We start from the raw sequence: 25000 nt of genomic DNA, 5'->3' as shown, positions 1-25000 counted from the left end.
AACCCATAATTTCTGTATTTTATTTGTGTCATTCTACGGTTATTTTAAGCATTTAATTTCTTATGTAACATTCATTAGCTGAAATTTATATATTTTTCGATCAAGAAATCTCAACTTGTTTTTTGTAAAGCTTAAAGGTGTTCAGAATCATAAGTTTTTCGAAGATTATTTTTTCTTTAATTTTTTTTGAAGCGAGTGATAATTTCTTTATTTGTTTTACCAGCACTGTCAAGGATAATTGGAAGTTAAGGGATTTTTTTTTTTTTGTTTAACACCGCCAATCGGTAATTTAGAATTTCGAGGAAATTTTAGATTGATTGATTTACTTTAAGTAAGATAGAAGTGTTTATCACCTTTTTGAATTTTTTTGTTTTTTTCTGTGATTTTAAGAACTGGTTGACTTTATTTGTTTGTTATTACTGCCATTATACTCATTGGTTAAGAAAGTGTTGGTCATTAGTGAATAAATGCCCAGGAGGAGATCGGCACAAACTAATAGTGTAAGAACTCCTGTTTACACAAGAAGTCAAACCAATAATTTAACTATGGATAGGGAACACACTCAACTAGCCCAGTCTCTGCAGCTGTAGGTACACATAAAAGACATGCAATTAACCATATAGCCAAATTTTTATGGAAGGAAAGAAGGTCAGGTGCCTGTAACTTAGAAAACTGGATAGAGCAGGTAGGCATACATCTTAATAACATAATAGGCACAGATAGCGAAAAACTCAGTGAAGCGAAGAGTTATCTGGATCTGGAAGCAGGGGAGACTTAGAACGATACGTCCATTCCGAGACATATCAAAGACTTAAGAATTGGGAAGAAATGAAACAGTTCTTAGGAAGGTATATTTAGGAAGGATGTTATCAGCCCTCATTGTTATAAGGCAGACAAAAAATGGGAGACTTCAGATGACAATATGAATAGCTGAGATCCACTAAAATGGGCAAGACAGATAAAATGTCAGTAAGTCAAAACCATTAAGTTAATTCTTGAGGTAGAAAGGATGACCTGAAAGGGAGACCCCTGAGATATACAGACCTTTAGTCGAAGGAACCTTTATACCATAGGACAAGAAGAAAGAGGACAAAACAGTTCTAGGAATCCAGATAGAATCAGAATTAGGACGTTAGGTAATACACCTCAAAGGGGATTTTCAACAGTCACGTGTTATAATTGTCAGAAGAAGGGACATTATACCAGTGACTGCCGAGGGATAGCTTACTGCACTTTCCACAAGGGAAACAGGCATAGCGCTCGAGATTGCAGAAATAGACCTGCTTCAGCGCCTAGATATAGGTCTCAGACAAGAGACACAGGTAGAGACCGTAGTCAGTCTCCACAAGCTAGAAGGAATAGGGGTTCAAACCCAAATAGGTATCAAGATACTAACCAAACTGCGAGTATATCGGATGACACAATGGTAAATTTTCACTCCAGTGGTATAATGGGTCTTCCTTCATAATAGAGGAAGGACCGGATTGCAAAAACCTAAGCCAAACTAGACAGGTTAGCAAAGTTGATATAGGGAATGAATATAATTATAGACCAGTATTTCCCGCACATGTTGGTTTAGAGAAACCTATTGCCACATTCTTTGATACAGGAAGTCCTAAGAATATAATGTCAGAAAAGGTGTATCAGATGTATTTTTCTCACTTAAGTTTGAACCCAGCAGTAGACTGCAGAATCACAAACGTTCAGGGTAATAATATCAGAATAGTAGGACAAATAGATTTTCCTTTTAAGCTAGGAAGAATTTCACTAAAGGAGAAGGTTCTAGTAGTAAGAGATATACAGTTAGGGTTTGCACATTTGCTAATTGGTTATCCAACTATGGCTAGAGAAGGTATCAGCATTAATGCACCTAGAGAGCAATTAGTGATTAGAAGGGGTCATGAAATTTCTAGAATACCTCTATGTAAATTAACAGGAAGAACCCCGACTCAAGAGCACTCTTCATTGAGAAGTATTCTAAAGAAAGACACGACAGAGGAAGATATTCAGTATACAGCACAAGCTGTCAACAGATAAATACTCACTTAGAAACCAACCAAGAAACTTACTTGAAATTAGACAGGAGTTAAGACTTAAACCTGGAGAGAGCGCATGGATAGAATGTACAGTAAATCCAATTTTTGAAGGGAAGGAAATTCTCACGCTTACTGAAGAAGCACAAGTAAAGGGGGTACATTACTCTTCTAGTCTACATGAAGTCAGGCAGGGTAAAATAGCTTTGCAGGTTATGAATAACAGAGGAGGAAAGGTTAGGCTAACACAGGAACAGAATTAGGTTTAGCAGAGGTATACACCATTCCCATTCAAGTTGTAGAGAAGGAAACGGTAGCACCAATCAATAAAGAAGGTGAAAATTTAGCTCAGGACATAAAACTGAGAAGAGCTAAGATAGGGTCTCACTTGAAAGATATTAAAGAAGGTTGTGCTAGAGAGAAACTCATAGATTTGCTAAGTGAATACCAAGACATAGTCGCTATGGAGGGTGATACACTAGGTAACACAGGTGAAATAACGCATAGAATAGACATTCCACAAAACACAAAGCCAATCTACATACCAGCCTATAGAGTAGCCCATTCCCAGAAGGAGATCATTGAAAGAGAAGTACAAAAAATGGATAGGCAAGGAATAATAGAACCATCAAAATCTCCATGGTCTTTCCCACTTTTGCTAGTTCCAAAAAAGGATAAAACCTACAGAGTAGTGGTAGATTTTAGAAGGTTAAACAAGATAACTGAAAATGATCCTTATCCAATGCCGTCTATGAGAGATCTTATCACAACGATCGGATCCAAGAAATACTTTACCACAATAGATTTGTTGCAAGGATTTTTACAGATTCCTTTGGACGAGGAAAGTAAACCATTAACTGCCTTTAGTACAAGCAACGGTAGATATCAATATGTGAGAATGCCTTTTTGGTCTGAAGTCAAGCCCAGTAACCTTTGTGAGATTAATGGATAAGATTTTAGGTGATTTATTAGGCAAGGAGGTACATTGCTATATAGACGATTTGATAATAGCAACAGATACAATTGAAGAACACATAAAACTGGTAAGAGAAGTACTAAAGAGACTAAGGAAGGCGAATCTTAAATTGAAGTTAAAGAAGTGCAATTTCCTCAGAAGGAAAATAGACTACCTGGGACACACACTAAGTGAAAAGGGTGTGGAAGTAAACGACTTAAAGATTAAGTCAATCAAAGAGTATCCTACACCTCAATGTAAGAAGGATGTGAAGTCATTTTGGGATTAGCAGGTTTTTATTGCAAGTACATAAAGAATTTTTGCAACAATATCGCTCCGCTGACGGAGTTATTAAAGGAACACGTGTCATTCGGTGTATGGAAAACAAGGCAACAAGAAGCATTTGATGAACTAAAGGAAAGGTTAACTCATTCTCCTGTACTTAGTTTCCCAGATTTCAGTAAAGAATTCTTTTTAGCTACAGATGCAAGTCGCACTGGTATAGGAGCATGCTTAATGCAAAGACATGATAGCAAATATAATGCTATAGCATATTACAGTAGAAAGCTAAAGCCCACAGAAGTAAACTACTCAGTAACAGACCTAGAGTCTTTAGCCATAATAGATGCTTTAAAACACTTCAGGTATATCATATTCGGGTACAAGATAACTGTATTCACTGATCATTCCGCCGCAGTAGAAATGCTTAAGAATCCGAATTTTTCCGGACGTAGAGCTCGTTGGTTTATGACAGCCCAAGACTATGACATAGAGTTGAAATATGTTCCAGGGAAGGCCAATAAAGTGGCAGATGCCTTATCAAGGCATAGTAACCAAAAGGATAGTATAAACATGATAGGTCACGAATCAGAACAGGCCGAATTCATAAGCAATGTATTTACCATGCATTACACAGAAGAACTTTCCAGACAAAATTTCATAAGTGAACAAAAAAGTGATGAAGATTTAAAGGAGATCTTCGATTTTGTGGAAAATAAAAGAGAATTTAGTCAAAAGGAACGAGCAGAACTAAGTAACAGAATTGGATGCCCCATAGACGCGGTAAACGTCATAGACGACGTACTAGTTTGGATGTGTCACGAGTGTGACCCATTTGATCAATTACTAGAGTACTCCATAAAAGAATAGTACCAAGAGGAGCCTAAGAAATAAAGTCATTGAGTTAATGCATGACGATGACATGAGAGCTCACCCAGGAAGGGATGAAACAGTTAGACTAGTTAAAAGATCTTTTCATTGGAAAGGAATTTACAAGGATGTTAGTAATTACGTGAAGAGCTGCAATACTTGCAACAGTTACAAGGGAAGAACAGATAAGGAAGTACCTCTAGGGAAATATCCCATCCCGCAGACTCCATTTGAAAGAGTAGCCATAGATCTGATCACTAATCTTCACACCACGAGTAAGGGGAATAGAAATATATTAGTGTGTATTGATGCACTCACTAGATATACAGAGTTAATACCATTAACTAGTAAAGGAGCTAAAGAGTGTGCAATCGCTCTTTTTGATAAGATATTTTGTAGGTATTCTGCCCCACAGCTCATTATATCTGATAATGGCACTGAGTTCAATAACTCATTAGTTCAAGAAATTTGTGATGCATTCAAGGTAGAAAAGGTAACGATACAACCGTATCATCCAGCTAGTAATGGCTTAGCAGAAAGAAATAACAGAAAGGTTCTAGATGCATTAAGGCATACAGTAGGACAGGATCCTGATTGGGACGTCAATTTACCTTTAGTCCAGTTATCACTAAACGCTAAGTATCATACAAGTACTCAAGCAACACCCATAAAAGCTTTAATGGGATATGAACCAAGATTACCATATGCGTGGCTAAATCAGCCACTACAGCCTAATTACTCTGAAGACATTATGAAAATAAGAATTGGGAATTTCAAGGTAATTCATAAGCAATTACACAAGAATTTAGAGGAAGCTCAGAAGAATATGATAGACAGGTATCAAGAAGGATTAAGGCCAGTAGATTACAAGATAGGCGATGAAGTTTACCTCAAGAAGGAAGTAAGAAGTGGAATTAATTACAAGTTAGCCACTAAATTCTCACAGGGCCATACAAGGTCATAGATGTGCAAGAGACTAAGGTGAAAGTGAAAAGGGTGAATAAAGTAATACCTTCCACATATGCTGAATCATTAGAAGAAGAAGGATTTTGGATAAATAAAGATAAAGTCAAGAGAACAAAAGAAGTTAAAGAGGCAGAACTGACTGAAGAATTGGAAGAAGCTACTTCAGAAGAAAAAACTAGATATAACCTAAGAAATAGAAGAGTCACATTTCAGTAATAATGATAAGAACAAACCCGTCAATTCATCCTATTATTCCCGGTATTTGATTTCTTTGTTGCTGAGTTTGCCTTTATTGGTTGACTTAGTAATGAAACTATTTTTTTTATAATGTTGCAATGCTTACTTTAATTAGTCGGTCTTGTAACAAAAGAATTTGGGGTTAAGGCGCCGTAACTTCGAATTTATTTTTCTTTAACTGAGGGGAATTACTTAGGGAGCAAGAAAGTAAAGTAAAATTTCTGAAATGTAACGTATTAAAGTCAGAAGGGTTAACAGTCATCTTTAGGGATTTGCAACCCACTATCACTACTAGAAGAATAAGGTAGAAGTTTAAGACAGGTTTTTAAATGATTTCAACGAGAATCTTGTTTTCAAATCACGAATATTTTATTTGTATCAGTGTACTAATCATAAGTAAAAGGTAAAGAAATGAGAAATACAGTTTGTAAGATTTGTGAGTACTTTAAGGGTACCTCATCCAGGAGAATCTTGGCATAACCCATAACATGTCAACATTGAAAGGAGTGCATGAACTATACTAACACTAGAAGTAGAAATAGTAATTACTTATTTTCCCGTAGAACTAACACGTTTACGATCTTCGTTTCTTAGAGATACTTTAAATAGCGAAAGCTTACTGATTTGTTTTGCCAGTCACAAAATATTCATAAGTACTACTTTGTTTTCCGACCCAAGTTGCCAGTCATACTTTTGAGTTAGTCATTAAAATGTAGAAGTTTCCTATGCAAAGAGAAGTCTATACTTGCATTGATAAAGTCACAACACGTACACAAGTAAGTTACACATGTTAGTTACACAATGTTTGAATACACCCAAGATACAAGTAAGGACATTATCATTCATTTGTAGCAGCGAGCCCAACAAGAAATCCATGAAGAACGGCCAAGAAATGAAGATTGCCGCCTTATGATTGTACAGATTGATTACTTTTAAGAATTTAAAATCCACCTGTTAGGCAGCTAGGTATGAGGGCTGAGTAAATCCAAATGTAACTTGATAGTTAATTGCTAATTTTTTTGCTCTTTATATCATTTACGATTGTTTAATACTTAAAGCCAGATACATAGAAGGAATTTGTCATACAAAACGTGCATATTGTTAGGAGCCCTCATAGTCCATACTGTTTTGTTTATTTAGAAAACTGTCAGGAGCCAGTTAGGTAGCATGGCCGAGACTGTATCGAGTGAATAGAGAAAAAGGTATTTTTTCGAAGTAGAAATATCCTATTTCCATTTGGGTCAGTACGGAGGACCGTAACGCAATAAATTTCCCAGTCTGTCAAACAAGTCTCCAACCATATCGTCAAGAACACACCGGCACTAACGAGGCGCTAAGAGAAATTGCATCTGGCCGTGCCTTCAAATCCACGAGGGTCCTGCGAAGGAACCTATGGTTAGTAAGAGTGTGGAAAAACCTCAACCCCCTTGACTTCAAACGATAGCCCAAGGAAATAAGCCACGCCCACAGGTCAAGCCTAGATGTTTTGGCCAATCAAATGCCATCAGTGCCAGAGACCTAGGCACATCCTACAAGGAGCAAATACCCAATAATCAACAGGAATTCCTTAAAACACACCTCCAAAAGTTGGAATGAAGCAAGTGGAGGAGGTGCCTCAGAAAAGCAGTACCTGCCCAGAATATGACGTCATGGTTGACACAAGGGAAAATGGGAGATATAAGGACAGGCATACAGGAAAGGAGACAGAAAAAGGTGGGAGAGAAAAGAGGAGACAGAAAAGAGTGGGAAGATAGAGAGAGAGAACTATTCCGAAGTGTGGGAAGCAGAAAAGACAGAAAGAGAAGAAGTGTGTTAGTGAAGAAAGACTCTCTCAAACAATAGTCCCCGTAATCTAATTCTTAAGTCTCTCGAAACCATTATTTCAAAGTCTCGAAACCATTATCTTAAAGTCTCGAACCATTAAGAAACAGTTAAGAACTATAGGTGGAACTGTAAGACAAAAATCACAAATAAAGAAGAAACGGGAACAATTAATCATTTTCCCTTTAACCTCGGTAATTTACAATTTAATAACTGTTTTAAAGAGCCACTTGTTCCTACTTTACAATAATTACCACACGCCCTACGCCGGACACGCTTACCTTAGTGTTGGGCCCTTTGAAGGAAAGAAACTGGGTCCGACAACATATATATATATATATATATATATATATATATATATATCTCTATATATATATATATATATATATATATATATATACATACATATATTATATATATATATATATAGATATATACATATATATGTATGTACATATGTTTATGTATAAGGTCTATATATGCTTTATATGGTATATATAGTTAATATGCAGGTAAATATCATATATATACTTTTTTATAAATGATCTTCCGTCAAATTCATATTCAATCAGTAAAGCTACAAAGATTCCACTGATCCAAGATCTGACACTTCCCTTTGCAGAGCCTCTGTTGAAACGATCTTTATGTTTTTGCATATGTTACTTCCTGGGGTAGGGGAGAATTTTTTAGTGATCCATCGGCTGGAGCTTAGGCTTTTTACGAGGAGAAGCACGCTCAGTGACAACAGAGATTTAACATGTGCGGCCAGCAAGGAACAGGTGGTGTCGTCTTGGGAGATTAACTGCCGAACTCAGGTGTTTTTTTTTGGAGATGATATTCATCCTGACTGACCATTATAACCATTATTATTATTGTTTATTACAGCCATATTATGATTATTTTTATTACATCATTGATTTATTCAAAAAGATAAGCTACAAATTGCCTTTAATATCTGTATTCGCTCTAGCTCGGAAATAATATAGTTCACATTATTATTATTAATATTTTAGTTATTATTATTATTATTATTATTATTATTACAATTACTCAGGAGTTACTTGTTTATTGTTTTTTTTATCCAGCATTAGGCCATTAAAAGGAATAAATATTATTATCGCGTCTTATTATTATTATTATTATTATCAATTCATTATTATTGAAGTTTTTGTTGATTGTATTTTTATCTCGGCATTAAGCCTGATAGTGCGCTTGAAAGGCTTATTATTATTATTATTATTATTTTATTATTATTATTATTATTATTATTCAATTATTATTATTATTTAATATCAGAAGATGAAAGAGGAAATAATATATTTTCATATATATATTACCGAGGGGGAATTTTTAGTGATAATAATTAAAGAATATGATATTCATTAGAAACCAGGAGAAGACAAGAAATACAGAAAGAAGAGACGCATTTTAAAAAGCTGCCAGAAGTGAGTAAATTAATCAGAAAAATAATTAAATAGATAAAAATGCCCGAAACTCAGGCGTTTGTATTTGGAGACGGTTCCACAGTCCAACGGTGTGGGGAATAAAGGACCTCTGGAACTGAGAACTTTTTATGACAAAACCGTGATTCACATTTGCAGTAATCAAAAAAATCCAGATAAGGAAATAATATAAAGACGATTTTACTGAACTTTTTTTAAAGTTTCCTTGTTCATTGTATTTCTTTATCTGAGCAGAACTGGTTGACCTAAAAGGTGGATCTAGATTTGGAAAATCACTGGTGAATGCCACAATGCTTTGAATGCTGCATTGAGGGTTAACCCCAGTTCTGTAAAGGTTTTTCACCCATTGACTTTTTTTCTCCCGCATGGATACCCAAACAGTGACTGGCCTCACCAGGTTGCTTTTTTTTTATCAGTGTGTCGTGATGTTTAACAGTCAACAGTATATTAAACTTGAATTTTAATGTTGTGGTTACGAAGTTTCCAAAAAGAATAGGTCACCATGGAAGTTCTGAATAGCGGCAACGTAATTGACAAATTGTTGTTTTTCTCTGAAGGGAACCGGGGAGGGGGTTAGAATAGCCCCTCGTAGCCCCTGTTAGCCCCATCCTTCTAGGAAAAGCGCATTCTCAATGCGACAATGTCGCGAAAGCCGCGGCCATTTCAAGGCAATTATTTGCGTCCATGAAGTCAATTCCGCGATGTTTATGACTCATGTTTTATCTGATTATCTGACTGCGTCTATGCTTGATCAGAACCGCGCTTGCTTATTTAGAAAGTATCGATTTTTTAGAGACTAGATTTTGGTGAAGAAAATGAGGAAGTTTTCTTTTGAAGAAGAGAGAGAGAGAGAGAGAGAGAGAGAGAAAGAGAGAGAGAGAGAGAGAGAGAGCACATGATCAACCTAAGATTATATGTTTGGCTGTTTAATTACGAAGGTGGAAAGAATCCTGCTGAACGACTGTACAAGGAACAGCTCTGATGGAATGTTATTTTGCACCCGGACAGCCAATAATTATCGACATTTCCAATCAGGGGAGTTCAGACGACGGCCATGATTGGCACCTGACGTCCTTACCGTCCAATGAATATTGCACAATCGGCGCCTGCAGCTTAACCGAGAGTCACGTGTCTTGGCAGAAATTCCCAGGGCTTTCGGGTCATTTGTGATGGCATCCGCATTTCTGATTGGTCAGCTGGAAAACTTCAGCCAATGAATGGTCTCGACAAGACTTCTCAAGACCACTTTGTGCCTTGAGTGGAGAGCATTAGGTTACCCAATGGCTCTGGGAAGTGTGTGTGTGTGTCCGTGCGTTTCAGCTCTTAGACAACAGCCCTGGTCACCCTAGTCCTCTGGTTGTTTGTATAATGAGCGGCACAGGAGTATGTGGCTGGTTTGTGTGTTTACCACCAAATGTGTGTGTGTCCCGATGGACAGGGAGTCATTGAACAGCTTCAAGGCATAACTGTAACCTCAGCTCAGTGTCCTGTTATTCTTCGGGTTGAACACAACAAGTCGGATTCTGATTCTTGTGGAAGATTTTGACCAAGCAAGGAGACTTGCAGATTTGAATGCCACTGGACAAACATCATCATAACCTGAGCCTTGGTATTTTTTAACGAGAACTGATCGCGTTGTTAAAATCTTTATCAGTTTGATGAATAGTTTTAAAGGGGTTTATCAGTGAACAGAGGCGAGACGAAGAAGAATTTTGTGAAGATAGTGAAACTAGGTTTGGTGAATGTGAAGGATGATGAGCGGGTTTCTGACATGTCTACACATTTTGTGATTGTGATACTTTAAGTTCACCTCATTGAGCTGGAAAAGCAGATGTGGAGTAGGAGCAGGAAAGAGAATTGCAGCTTTAAAGGTCAATCATTTTGTTTATTTATTCAGGGCTTCAGGGAACAGCTCACCTGATAAATGTTTAACTGCATTTATGAGGACCTAACATTGCCAAAAAAAAATTAATTTAATTGTTTTAAATCGTTTTATATTTACTTTTTTTATTTATAGTGGATTTTTTAGTCTTATGATTTCTACTGAAGGAAAACCATATTTTCTGAATTAATAGTGGTATGCAATTTGATAACCACCTGATAATTAAGATCAATTTATGCCCTTTTAGATGCGTTTGTTTTTATTAATTTTTTTAACTTTATTTATCATTACTGAAATTATATCAGTTACCTATATTACTTAAATGTTATTGCAATTTATTATTTTACAAACAGTTTCTTCCGCAAGCATAACCCAAAAAAAGTAAAATCATTTGCCTCAATCATTGCAAAATTTGAATTGATTCCCAGAACCTCTACCTGTACACTGAAGGCTCATCAGTAGGTCGTCAATTTGTGACGCAAAATCTCTTATTTTTTTTCCAGTTTACCTTGGTGTCATGCCTAAGATGTTTAATTTTTATAATTTTTCATTCTCTGAAATCATTTGTACATACAGTACTGTACTATCGTACAAATTTTGAACTCAAATAACCTAATTTATTTCATTATGCTTTACAGATCTTTTCTGTATAAACCCTTCATCTTCTGAAGCATTCCAGGGCTATATTAAGAATTTATCTATCTATCTATCTATCTATCAACTTCATAGAGATGGAATTCTTTTTGTCAATATTTTCACTTAATGTTTTTATTTTTATTGTGTTATATTTATTTATTTGTTACTGCACTTCACCTTCTGTTTTACATTTACCCATTTTTGTATTGGAAAATTATACATTATGATTATCTGTCCAGATCCTGAGTACTACAAATATTGGCCCTACTCATTGATTATTATCCCCTTATTATTATTATTATTATTATTATTATTATTATTTGAAAACACTTTATAAAACTAGCATACAGTACAGTAGCTTATTCAAATACCCCTGTTAGTAAATATATATTTTATCATTATACAAATGACATATATCCCCTATATAATCCATATATATATATATATATAGCACCTGCACCCATTTCATGTCCATAGATAGATCTTCAGATAGATAGATAGATAGATAGATAGATAGATAGTTAGAATTTTGAATATTATACTTATAACGAGTAAAGATTGTAAATTATATATTTGGAAAAATTATCATTTCATCAAACCTTCAAAATTAGGTAAGCACCACGACAGAAACAACAACCGATTCATGAAGAGAGATCTAGATAAGCCCAGAGAGAGAGAGAGAGAGGAGAATTTATTAAGAACACTTTCTCCCTTTTATAAATTTTTATTAATTTTATAAATTTTGTGTACTGTTTATGAAAGAGAGAGAGAGTAAAGAGAGAATCTTTAGATGAGATTATCATTCCAGAGAGAGAGAGCACCTTTAACCTGAACAACTTTCTACTGGAACTGTATTATCAAAACCTGTCTTATTAATTGATCTTTCAAATCAGAGAGAGATTGAATTCTTCACTACGAATGTTACGTTAAATGGTCATATGTACAGTACATTTGATAAATATAAAGTAACGTCTTCATTCTAATATTCCAGACTGCTCCAGCACCAGGAACATAGACTCCTCATCTAGCCTTTATCTTCCGTAAAAATCACTGAAATTATGTCGGAATTCATATTTTTATTTTGGTGTTGAACATAGGTTTTGTGACAAATACCTGAACTGATACAGGCAACAGTGTAAACATACAGTACAAACTTGCTTATGTCAATTTTATCCTTATCATTGCAGGCTCCTAGGTAGGCATACAGAATCCATCTCCCCAATTTTATTTGCGGTTGTAACAGCTTTGTGTAATCACTGAAATGAGGTAAGGAATTCCTAACTCTTTTTATAATTTTTATATATTTATTATTCTACTGTAAAATACTGACTGTTCTGTATTTATACAGTACAGTACTGTTTACTTTGTTGCATGCAGGACTACTGTACAGTATTATATGACTGGTAACACTAATACTAAATTTCAACCCATTCAGAATCATTGAATTACTGTTGAGGCCACACCATTTTTCCAGGGTTAAGAAGTTTGGGGTTTCAAAATAAAAGTAAGGAATTCACTTTTTTTTTTTTTATCTTTTATAAACTCTTTGTCTATAAATTACAGTACAGTACAGTTACTTGTACACTGTGTTACTGTATAACATGTTGTATTTTACTTTTGTGCAGTATATGTACAGTTCAAACAATACTTTACTGCATACAGGATTTACTGTACAGTACTGTACTTTGTAGTACAATTGCAAGCTTTTTACATTCCAGAACCACCAGTTTTGGATACACACCACATCAAAATGTAGGTAAAACATTAAGTCAAACAATTACAGTATACCCAAAGGATTAAAAGTAAGGCTTTCAATAACTTTTGTTTCAAATTTTATAAAATTTTTGTTGGTTCTGGACTTTGACATTATACCTGTAAATTAGCTGTTATTGGGTGGCAGCTAATTAATTGGGAGTCCTCACTGTAGTATAAAGAGTAGGGACTGTCTCTCTATAACATATATATATATATATATATATATATATATATATATATATATATATATATATATCCACATATATAATTTATGTGTATATATATGTACATATATAATTTATATATATGTATATGGTATTTATATATATATATATAATATACATATGTATAGAAATATATATTATCATATATATATATATCTATATATATATTATATATATATATATATATAAATATTATATGTATTATATACAAATATTTATAAGCATTTATATTTTATAAACCTACAGGTGGCCACCATGTAACACAACTGTCCTACTATCAAATGCATAAAGCTCTCTTTAATTCTCCACCTTATAGAACATTTAATCAAAACATTAAATGCTGTATGAAAAAAAGCAAGATAGTAGAATTTTCCATTCTGGAAGTGAATGGTTTAAAAGGATTAGCAGTTACCTTTGTTTTTATAGTTGCCTTTGGCGATTGGCTTAAGTTTGTCTGTATAAAACTGTCTTTCAGCAGAGACAAATCTAGTTCTGACTTGTCGAGCCTATTTATGACGTTCAGGTGTCTGCCCAATCAGAATTCACAGGTGCTTTATTATTACCTGTATTCTTATTATTAGTAATAGCATTTGACAATAAAAATTTTGCTTGTAACATTAAGGATGGGCTGATTTAATATCTGGGAGTCACTATTTGACTATATATATATATATATACATATATATACATATATATATATATATATATATATATATATATATATTATTATATATTATTATTAATTATATATATATTATATTTTATATATAATATGATATATAATAATGTATACGTATCATATTATGCTTGTTAAAATCATTATATATATAATTTATTATATATATGATGATTTATATAGAAATATAAATGATTATATATAAAATATATATGAATAATGAAAAATTTTCTTATTGTTTAATATAATCATGAAACTAAAATGTTTATAAAATATATATAGGAATATCTCATGGAGAATTATATATGTACCAATTTATATAAGTGATAAATGGATTGGTGGGTGATATTTTGTTTTGTTACCACTGGCCATCAAAAAATATCAATTTCCAGGTGGGTCATTGCCGAGGCTAGGAAGTATTTCCCATAAAGATTAAAAATTTACAGCAGATATCAGTAATTGGGTCATTGCTGAGTTATATAAGTTAGGCAAAACTCTCAAGGTAACAATAAGTTAGCTTGCCCAGGTAATAACAGTTATCCCAGGTGCATTTATTGCTCTCAGGCTCCAACTTCTTTTAGACTTGTCAATGGCCTAGTGTAGCGCCCTTGCCCTTCAGTTGAAAGATGGGTTCGATCCTGATGTAGAAATTTACATATATATATAAATAAATATATATATATATATATATATATGTATATATATATATATATACATATATATATATGTATGTAAAACATGTATGTATGTATGTATGTATGTATGTATGTATGTATGTATGGTATATACAATAATGTATGTATGTATGTATGTATATATATATATATATAATATATATATATAATATATATATATATATATATATATATATATATATAAAATATATATATATATATATATATATATGTATATATATATATATATATATATATAATATGTATATATATATATATATATATATATATATATATATATATATATATATATAAAATATATATATATATATATATATATATATATATATATATATATATATTATATATTCATGGTGTATTTGTAAATACTTTATATCAAGCCTATAATTTTGACATATTTATTTTTTTCATGTGTTATGTGTAATGATAATGGTTGTTGAAGTGTCATATTTAGTTTGGCATCAGATCTCAAAGAACTAATGATTAAATAACTTGATAGCATAATTTAGAATTGATAATAAAATGTTAATGGTAACTTTTATGAATAATATCTTTCTTGATATTGAAAAAGAGAGAGTATATGAACACGTGTGTGTCCAGCAAAGACTTGTTTTCATTTCAAGAGAGAGCTGAGATAAGAGAGAACGCTTTGTCGGTTAATCGTGATGACAGGTTTGGATAACAAATGCCAATATATCATAATGGGTTCAAGACGAGTGATTTCATGTTGTTACATGAATTGTTCAAATCACGTCGCGTATTTTCAAAACGTATTTGCTGGGATGATATTCTTTCCTACAAAGTTTCTCTGTGGTATCTGGGACCTAAAAATGCTTTAATGATGTCACCTCCTGCTTCTAGAACTTCCCTTTTGTATCTATAGCCCAAAATGCTTTAATGACATCATGTAATTGTTTACGTGTTAAGAATTCTAAAATTTGTTTCATTCTGATTTGAGACCAGACACATTTAATTTCCTCTCTCTCTCTGCTCTCTCTCTCTCTCTCTCTCTCTTCTCTTTTCTCTCTCTTCTCTCTCGGAAATACTCAAACATGAATTAGAAAAAGATTACTTTTAACTTAGTTTTGTTGTCACGGATTAGCATTAACTTTTGAGATCTGAATTTAGTAAAGTTATTTAGTTTGTAATGACGCAGAACAAAAGTGTTTTGTACAACTCCAGCTGCAGCAAGTGTTTTACAGAGGTTTTCACAAGTTTGTGTTTGAACGTGAATTTACTTATCAATACCATGATATGATAAGTTAGGAAATTTTGTTTTAGTGAAATCATTATTGATAAATGTTATGTACCTGTATCTTTCAAATTTAGCTAGATAGAGCTTTCTAAGACATCTGTTGAGTGAACATTGCATTATTTTTGTTAGTTTCTTTTCTTGAAATTTTTCTTTAGACTCCTTAAGGTTTAGCTTTTAAGTTTACTTGGGATATTGCTTGCTGGCCTTAAATTGAGATCTTTTGGACTTGCTTTGTGTTAACATCTTAAGTTATTATTGAAACATTGCAAGTACCTTCTTATTGTGTTGTTCTTTGTGACACTAGTGAAGCCTTAAATTTATATATGTGATTATTTTATATGGGAAACTTATAATTATTAAATTAGTTCTAGTGAATTTGAAGTGAATTTTCTTATCATCCATTATATGATGTTGTTTGCCTCTAGAATTGAGTGTAACTTGTTGGTGAGTTAGTCAAATTCATAACATAAATCTTATGTGTATTTTTGTGTGTTTTTCTATTTACAAGCTTCATTTTTTCACATTTTTATGTTTGTAATGTAGCATTTATTCCCATAGCTTTTAAGTGTTTCTTGGTAATTTTAACATTACATACTTGATTTAATACTTCATTCATTAAGATTTTCTTTTCAAATCTTGAGTAATTTTGATAGTTTAAATTTTGCTTGATTAATCTAAATTCCTGATAAATTTTTTTGTGAATTAGTTTTGTTTCCCTAATTTAATTCAAGGATTAATTGTATTGTGTTATTTTCAAGTAATAATAAATTTTTCAGATTGTGAATTCTAATTATAAACTTTGAATTTAAAAATAAATTTTGTATTTAACATTTTAGAAAAAGTGTTTCATTTATTGATCACCAGTGAATAGGATTGATTGTGTGTGCATAGGCAAAACGATAAAGATGTTTTGTTCTTTTAGTTTTGCTAAAGTGAATTAAGACCAGGGAAACAGTTAGAGATTTTTTGATGGAGTGACATATCATCTATACTCTAGAATATTTCTAGTTTAATTTTGATAAACATATTCTGATAGAATTAGTTTGATTGTTCAAGTAATAAATATGTTATGCGATGCAGTTTTTTCTCGAACTTACATGGTTGCGTTGCACCACATATGAATGACTCAGTGTAAGTTGACTTTCACTTTGATAGTAATAGGGACTCGGTAAGCCCCCAGAGTTGAAATTGTCTATTAATATTTTTCACTTTTCCCGGAGAGGGGTAACCTAAGAAATGGGCACGGTTTTTCATAATTTTATTCTAAAACTATTTCACAGCCAGCCACCCTGGACTTAGAAATTTTTTGATGTTAGAGAGGAGCAAGTGACACAACCTCCCAATTTGGTTTTCAAGTAATCTGACTAAAAATTGATCAGAATGAACCTCTGGACCTATGTTGAATAAAACCGTTTTCCTTGAGGACGTCTACTTTACTTTTAATGGTTCAATCTTTGATCCCACTTTTGGCAAGGGACAAACTGTCAGGTCAATTTTGCTGACCTTTCAATTCTTAAAATCCAAACTCCTCCTTCCTTTCCCACATCTTGGAGGTTTGTTTGGTTACACTTCAATTTACTTGGTATCATGGCTCATCATTTTTAAACTATCAACATCGGAATCTCGTTTCTTTCTTTCTCTTTCATCCTCCCGATCAGAGAATCTCATACTTATTCACTGCATAACACATCACCCTACCTGCATTGACTACAATGCAAGTAGATAACCAACTCAATTTGACTATAGTACAAATTACTTCAATTTCAATAATTTTAATAGTCAATTACTTCAATCAATAATTTCTATCAACAAGCAATAAATACAAGAAATATTATAATGCATCATAGTGCTAACACAAACAATATAAGCATGAATTATATATCAAACACTCAAACTAAATGCTTTTGTAAAATTATACAAAGTAAATATATCAAATGCCCATTACTGATTAGTTATCAATCATAAAATTGTAAAAAATAAAAAAATCAATCATCAAATGTTCAAGTGCAAGTCAATGGTAAACGCTATTACTCTAGGAAGGATTCTGTCCATCATGTCTTTGATTAAGGTAAGCTTATTCAATATTAATTTCCTGACAACTATAAAAGAAAATGCAAGCAAACAGTTTTCAAAAGAATGACATTTATACAACTTTTGAATTCTACATCTCAGATATTACATCAACGAATCCATTTTATCAAACAGAGCGTGACTGAACAACCTCATCTCAAAGGTCATGTAAAAGTCCTTGTGACAAAGACTTTACAAATGGAAAAGACTTTGTATGATATTTATGTACAAAAATATAAATATAAATTTTCCATATCATTTTACAGTTAAAAGCATGAAAACTTATAAATGTACTTCAAACATTAAAAACAAGCATTTTTAAACATTAAATCAAACATTTTCTGCAGGGTGTCATCATTTGAAAAGTGCAGTAACTTTGCAAAATGGGTACCACATCTTGTAAAAGTACACTAACTGAATGTGCTGGAAATTAACTTTGCATCATATTTATGCATATACAAAAATAAAATAATACATTTTACACATGAAAGCACATGAAATTTGACACATAAAAGCATGCATTTTTCATAGAGATTTTCATTACAGAAATGTACACAGATAAAAGCATGAAAATTTTTATACAATTTTACTTGAAAACTTGTAAAATTAAAAATTAACCACCTTTTGCAGGGTTTCTCAGAATTTCGTGTGTCTGTGAAAAATCAGCATTAATGCCAGCTAGTTAGGTTCCAGTGAAAAGTTCGTGTGTGTGTGAATTACAGCACCAACTTTCGAATCGTATGAATCGAGGAGTATGACTGACATATATACTATCTATGTAATATAACATATATACTATATATATATATATATATATATATATATATATATATATATATATATATATATATATATATTATATATATATATATATATATATATATATATATATATATATATATATATTATATATATACCAATATATATATTTGTAAATATGTTCTGAGGACTTCCCCTTCGAAGACCCTCACGGTGTGTTAAGATGGAGAAGCGTTAATAAGAACATGCCTCCATTTTTTTGGTTTATTTTATATATCTTGGTACAAGTAGCATGTTACCTCTCACAACCTGTGCTTGAATCCCTGGAATGGTGATTCAGGTTGCACTCCTTCTGCGCTGGCGTCACAGACACACACGCACTTTTGCCACATTTTGAACAGATGTGAATCAAAGCAAAGTACAAGTAATGATTAAATCGGTTACACAATAAATAATCAATTGTCGTTTATTATTATTATTATTATTATTATTATTATTATTAACTGGACATTTTGGGCTCACTTTTGTTCTTCATTTTTTAACCGAGAAAGGAAGAGTTCTTTATGATGCCTCACTAACTCAGGGTTAGACTTTTCTCTCTTCTCTGTTTTCTGCACACCACGTCCCTGGCCATCAACTTTCTAAGTACAGTTTCAAAAAATATATAATAAGCATGATTGAAGAAGATATATATATATATATATATATATATATATATATATATATATATATATATATATATATATATATACCATATATATAATATTATGTTAATCAGAAAATATCGCAATACATTTGACTAAATAATTCCTTCTGCTACCTTGTTAAATTAATCAAAACAAGACGATTTGATTCCTGTAATAATCATTCCTCCAAAAACAATAATATCTAAAAAAAAATATTGTATCAGTGCGAATATTTGAGAAAAAAGTAACCGAAAGTCTTATACACGAGAATATCTCATTAAAAAAATTAAATAAAAAAAATACTGTTGGCTTTGCTGCAAATAGCACCCCCACTTGTTGATGTGACCATTCCTTACATGAACAGAGCAATTACAAGACTAAGTTTGCCAGAGAACCACAAACTTAGATTCCTGTTTGCTGCCTCTGGAGGTCACGTCACGGCCAAGAAAATGCCATTATCTGTAACAGCGCACACACACACACAGACAGAGAGAGAGAGAGAGAGAGAGAGAGAGAGAGAGAGAGAGAGTCTATATCAGCTGAGCGAATGAGAGAGGTAGACCTAGCTTAGCTGAGAGAAGTAGGTTGAGCTCAGCAGAGAGAGAGAGAGAGAGAGAGAAATATTTCATTTAGACCAGATCTTTAGAAACAATATTGGATTTAAATAATTTATATACATTAATAAAACATCGTAAGGAAATAAATGTAACAATTCCTTGTTTGCAGGAAATTAAGTGCGGAGCCATACAAAAAGAGAGGCAACACCATATGAACATTTCACTCCATTACTACAAATGATTACAAAAAATACATGCAATTACTCTGGTCACAACTAACGAGATTTGTAGAGTCTTGACTATCAGACTTACACTTCCAAAAGCTTCCAACATCAAGGTGACCAAACAACATTCGGATGTCTACCTCTCAATGAAATTCAGAAAAAAAAACAAATTTCGAAGGCTCCTGTCACTAACAACAACATAAAACAACGTGAAACAACAACACCAGAGGAGATTATGCAAATGCAAGATTCTGCACATATTTAAACCAAATCGTGTTTTGAGTTCACAAGGACTCAGTCTCAACTAATCTGAAAATATTCGCGTTTCCAGTCCCAAAAGGTTGCAAGGTACTACAGTAATTTCACTTAGTGATATTCCTGCATTATTGACTAATGAGTATAAAAATCACTCAGATTTATGTATTACTAGCTGACCAACTGGCACTGCCGGAAAGCTCTGAATGACAGTATACGGGTGGGGAGGAAGAGGGGAGGAAGGGAGGAAAGAGAAGGAGAGGGGAGGAAGGGTAAAGGAGGGGAAGAGAAGTGGAAGGGGAAAGGGGAGGGAGGGGAGAAAGAAAAGGGGGAGGGGAGGAAGAAAGGAAAGGGGAGGGGAGGGGGGAGGAAAAATTGGAAGAGGGAAGGGGAATCGGGAGGGGAGGGTGAGGGGAAGATAGAGGGGGAGGGAAGGGGAGAGGAGGTTACATTCCTCTACCAGAAGAGAATAAAAAGCATCTCCACTGAACAAAGACAATAAATAAAAAATATTGTATTTCTATAATTCGCACTCAGGTGTGTCTGTGTTTGTGTGTGTGTGTGTGTGGGAGGGGAGAAGGTCTGTCTCTCGTGCAACCACAGTGAAGTGAAGTGTTGTTGCCAAAACACCCCATGAACCTCGATTAAACCGAACTTATAACGATATACGCCATCATGATGCTACAAGTAGTCATTATACCGAATTCCAAAGGTAAAAACGAAGAAGAAACGATCGAAATAATGAGAAAATTCGCGCTTGAACTAATAAAGAAAAATGCTATGTCCATACATCTTGCACGTTGTGCTGAGCTAGCAGCTACTGCCCATGCGCGAATGAGGAACACAACTGGCATGTGTCTGTGTTTAGGGAGAAAATCTTTGGACCCGCTGGTTTGGGTTCATTGCTTTATAGCTAGGAAATATAGTTTGTAACGAAGCCAAAAATATTTAATTTAGCAATACAGCCAAGCAGTGAGGTATGTGTTTAACACTTATGTTAACAATTATCATAAATGATCAAAATTCACGTAAATTCTGATAAAAAATTAATGTTATAGGAGATTTGGATTTATTGTTGTAGGTTAACCATATGTCTGACAGCGCCTGGAATAAAAGGTGGAGCGTCAGACGAAAACCCTTATGGCACTGAAGGAAAAGGTGACGTAAAAACGAAAATTTCATTTGTTTTGTCTGTGTTTGTATGTCTGTCACGGGGTAGGGGTTTGATTTTGAATAAAAACCTGTCTGGAGTGACACAGAGGCCGTGTGCAAAATTTTGTCTTTGTTTGTCAAGCGGTTCGAATTTCTATAGAAGCCAAACTAATATACAAACATTCACTTTTATATACATAGACTATCAAAGGAATTCTAAGATTTGTACAAATTCCAGTTTTTCTAATAAAAAAAATATATCCCTTACCAACATTTTATGGGTATCCTCTCTCTCTCTCTCTCTCTCTCTCTTCAGAAGAAGGAAGCCCTTCGTTGGCCGAGTTGGTTGAGCTTCAGACCGTCATTCGATGGGCCGGAGTTCGATTCCCGCCGCCGGCTGATGAAGAGTTAGAGGAATTATTTCTGGTGATAGAAATTCATTTCTCGCTATAATGTGGTTCGGATTCCACAATAAGCTGTAGGTCCCGTTGCTAAGTAACCATGCTTATTTAATGTTTAAAGTACAGTACAGTACATTTATAAGTTTTCATGCTTTTAACTGTAAAATTGATATGGAAAATTTATATTTATATTTTTGTACATATATATCATACAAAGTCTTTGTCACTAGGACTCCGTTACATGACCTTGAGATGAGGTTGTTCAGTCGCGCTCGTTTGATAAAATGGATTCGTTGATGTAATATCTGAGATGTAACTAAAAGTTGTATAAGTGTCATTCTTTGAAAATTACTTTAACCCCGGAGAAAAGTGCTGGTGCAATCTGTATGTGCATGTAATTACAGCACGTTCAGCTGGTGTACTTTTACCAGATGTGAAAGATGATATCCCTGCAGAAAGTGTTTAATTCTTGAAGTACTATTTTATAAGTTTACGTGTTTTTAGGTGTAAAATCAGAATGGAAAATTTGTATTTATATATTTGTACATAAATATGATACAAAAGAAGCAGAGTAGTCCTGGCAGAGGAGTTTCCTCTATCTGAAGAGGAGGACTCTGAGGAGCTGTAACTCCTTAAGTACGCTGTGCAGTCATATCATTGTCATTCATTGGACTGCACAGCTTATTCATCATCACCTTCAAATCAACATTCATCGCTGGTGAGTACCCATTTGTACTGTTTTTTTTTTATTACAGTCAAATATTTTTATTGAGTATGTATCTCTCTCTCTCTCTCTCTCTCTCTCTCTCTCTCTCTCTCTCTCATGCGTAGTTAGCGCTCAAACAAATTTTTACAACTTATTATTTCTCTGTACGTTATTACCTGTACAGTATATAATTTTAAACTGATTGAATTTTACCTGTACTGTACTACCTTCTACGAACATTATGTACATTTTCGATATTTTATGGAATTGTACCTTTGTCATGACTGTGACGCATGACATTTTGCCTAGTGACGCAAAGAAAACGGCTTTTACTCTAAGTGAAAATGAAAACGGTATCCCATGAATTAGGGGTAACATTAGTATACGTACACATCTACTGTAAATGCGCTATTATGACTGTGCAGTACTCAATTTTTATGTCAACCATTTACTGTATTTCTTTTTTAAGGGTAATAAGCTAAATTTTAAATAAAATTACACTAACTTTAGTTCATTAATTTTAAAAGTTAGGTTAATACTTTGGGAGCATGATTAGGGTCATATTTAGTACTTAAACTCTGGACATAAACATTTATTAGCATTTTTAAAGACCATGCCTAACTTACGCGAAAATTCACCTTGTACGGGGGGCTCCGGAACCTAACCTCGTGTAAGTTCGAGGTATGACTGTACTATATATATATATATATATATATATATATATATATATATATATATATATATATATATATATATATATATATATATATATATATATATATATATATATATATAGATAAATAGATAATAGATAGATATGTACTGTACTATATATATATAATATAATTATAATATATATACATATACAGATGTATACATATAATATATATATATATATATATATATATATATATATATATATATATATATATATATATATATATATATATATATATATATATATATATATATATATAATTCTAATAGCCACAATGGCCTCTTAACTTCTCGAATTCTTTTTTTTTTTTTATATGCTTGTAACTACGAAGCAGAAATATCCAAACGGAAGAAGAAATTGAAGAGCCTGTGAACGCCGGTCGCAGGAATCGAACCCGCATTACCATATCACAAGGAGGTCGCGTTGCCGAACTGACCACGAGAAGGATAAAAGTCTATTACCTCTCGTACATACATATGCCTGTCGTTTTCAGATATATTAATTAGAGCTGGAATAGACCCATCCTCATCATTGTAGCCAAGTGGGCAATCGTTTTTATTGCTTTTTAGGCTGAAATATATAAGTAGAATCTACAGGTCACTTTCACCAGACACATATGCAATTCTAATAGCCACAATGCCCTCTTAACTTCTCGAATTCTTTGCACTTTTTTGGATATGCTTGTAACTACGAAGCCGAAATATCCAAACGGATGAAGAAATTGAAGAGCCTGTGAACACCGGTCGCGGGAAGCGAACCCGCATTACCATATTCACAAGGAGGTCGCATTGTTGACCTGACCACGATAAGGATAAAAGTCTATTACCTCTCGTACATACATATACCTGTCGTTTTCAGATATATTTATTAGAGCTGGAATAGACCCATCCTCACCATCGTAGCCAAGTGGGCTATCGTTTTTATTGCTTTTTAGGCTGAAATATATATATGTAGAATCTACTGGTCACTTTTACCAGACACATATGTAATTCTAATAGCCACATATGTGTCTGGTAAAAGTGACCAGTAGATTCTACATATATATTTCAGCCTAAAAAGCAATAAAAACGATTGCCCACTTGGCTACGATGGTGAGGATGGGTCTATTCCAGCTCTAACAAATATATCTGAAAACGACAGGTATATGTATGTACGAGAGGCGATAGACTTTTATCCTTCTCGTGGTCAGATCAGCAACACGACCTCCTTGTGAGTATGGTAATGCGGTTTCGCTTCCCGCGACCGGCGTTTACAGGCTCTTCAATTTCTTCTTCCGTTTGGGTATTTCCGCTTCGTAGTTACAAGTATATCCAAAAAAGCGTGAAGAATTCGAGAAGTTAATAGGGCATTGTGACTATTAGAATTAAATGTGTCTGGTAAATGTGACCAGCAGATTCTACATATGTATAATATATATACATTTATATAATATATATAAATATTTATATATAATTTATTATATATACATATACATATATTGATATATATAACATATATTATATATGTACATATTGTATATATAGAATATAAACATATGTAATATATGTATATATATATATGTATATATTATATATGTGAATATATATATATATATATATATATATATATATATATATATATATATATAATTTGTATATATATATATATATATATATATATATATATATATAATAATATATGTATATAAATATATAAATTATATATATTTATATATATATATATATA

The 25000-nt window shown here is 33.0% G+C and overlaps 1 protein-coding gene across 1 annotated transcript in view; it reads right to left on the bottom strand.

Annotated features, from left to right (window-relative positions):
• LOC136849552 (general transcription factor 3C polypeptide 1) overlaps positions 1-25000 on the bottom strand; it is a 1135756-nt gene that overhangs the window by 70013 nt on the left and 1040743 nt on the right.

The sequence above is a fragment of the Macrobrachium rosenbergii genome, chromosome 21 (genome assembly GCF_040412425.1).
Source record: "Macrobrachium rosenbergii isolate ZJJX-2024 chromosome 21, ASM4041242v1, whole genome shotgun sequence".
In the NCBI taxonomy this organism is placed as follows: domain Eukaryota; kingdom Metazoa; phylum Arthropoda; class Malacostraca; order Decapoda; family Palaemonidae; genus Macrobrachium; species Macrobrachium rosenbergii.
This window is presented reverse-complemented; position numbering and strand designations above follow the sequence as displayed.